The 1,641-nt window shown below is 39.8% G+C and overlaps 1 pseudogene; it reads right to left on the bottom strand.

The window, feature by feature from the left end:
• Positions 1-265: 265 nt before the first annotated feature.
• On the bottom strand, positions 266-444 carry LOC132537111 (U2 spliceosomal RNA; annotated as a pseudogene).
• Positions 445-1,641: the final 1,197 nt, after the last annotated feature.

Here is a 1,641-nt window from a genome sequence, read left to right as displayed (position 1 = left end):
CAAGGGTGTCACTTCACAAGTGGTGAAGCAGGTCTGCAGGTGTCTTTCTTTCTCTCCCCAGCTCTGTCTTCCCCTTCTCCATTTCTCTCTGTCTTATCTAACAATGACGGCATCAATAACAGCAACAATAACTACAACAACAATAAAAAAAAACAAGGACAAAAAAAGGGGAAATAAATAAATATTAAAAAAATGAAACTATTTTAAAAGATCAAGAATTGGTTTTCTAAGAAGGCTAAAATGAAAATTAGCTTCGAAGAGCACATTACAAAGCAATGAAAGAGAGCTGTGTCCCTCATAACTGGATTAAAAAAATGTGAGATCCCATATTTATAATCAATGTATCAACCTGCCTTTGAAATAAACATTGATGAAAATGTCCAGCTCCTTTTAAGAATCTGAGAATTTCTTCACTTGATCTTAGCCAAAAGGCCGAGAAGTGATGAGAATCTGAGAATTTCTATATTTAAGGCATGCATCTACCAAAAGGAAAACATAAAATCTTACAAATAAAAGCAAACGTAATTTAAAATGAGCAGACTGATGTCTTGTATACAGATGTTTTTGCCTTGAGCAATTGCTTTTGAACATCAGATGAAAAGATTTTGGTTCCCTTTTTAATCAGGTACTGTTGACTCCCATTCGCCACCCCCCACCCCCAGCTTTAGAACAAATGAGTAGCAACTGGTGATTAGAATTAGTAAACCCCTTTGACCTGACACAGAGGCCAAAATAAATCAAAATGAGCTTTTGCCTTCCAGTATGCCATTGTTTCTTGAGAGTCAGTCAAGATATATTAGGTAAAAAGAAGAGCACCAGTAAATATGTCTTTAGTAACATAGAGTTAGATGTGGGCAGAGCAAAACTTTCTAATCCTCTGATTTTCTTAGTGTTTTGGTGTGTGCTTCTGGACCATGTACTTCACAAATGTTTCTCAGTCCCTCCATTCCCCTAGAAATGCAGGGCAGGTTGGCTGCCATGGGTCATTTTCCTTCTCAGTTGAGTCAGGCACTGATTAAAAAAAAAAAAAAAACATAATTCCTTTTGCCTGATGACAGGCTTCATTAAGAACAGAGGACTCCACTTCCCTGGACAGATGACCCCACCAATGTGTCCTGGACCTCTGCTTCCCCAGAGCCCCACCTTACTAGGGAAAGAGAGAGACAGGCTGGGAGTATGGATCGACCTGTCAACACCCATGTTCAGTGGGGAAACAATTACAGAAGCCAGACCTTTCACCTTCTGCATCCCACAGTGACCTTGGGTCCATACTCCCAGAGGGATAAAGCATAGGAAAGTATCAGGGGAGGGGATGGGATACCAAGATCTGGTGGTAGGAATTGTGTAGATTTGTACCCCTCTTATCCTATGGTTTTGTTAATGTCTCCTTTTTTAAATAAAATAAAAAAAATAAGAACAGAGGACTCTGGTATATTTCAAAATGGCTTCTTTCCCTTTCTCTGTCCCAACTGGTGGGAAGTTTTCTCTAATATTTATTTTGGGAGCCATGTCAAGCTGTGGGAGTTCAAACTTACAAAACTACACAGTCACCCTTCTGCGAACTGAAGTCCTGGAGTTTTTAACTCTGGGGATTGTCTGCATTGGAGCCTCCAGCAATTTCTCAGTCACTTTCCAAGTCCC

The sequence above is a fragment of the Erinaceus europaeus genome, chromosome 2 (assembly GCF_950295315.1).
Source record: "Erinaceus europaeus chromosome 2, mEriEur2.1, whole genome shotgun sequence".
Taxonomy (NCBI): domain Eukaryota; kingdom Metazoa; phylum Chordata; class Mammalia; order Eulipotyphla; family Erinaceidae; genus Erinaceus; species Erinaceus europaeus.
Note: the sequence above shows the minus strand (reverse complement) of the source record. Positions and strands in the feature narration are given on the sequence as shown.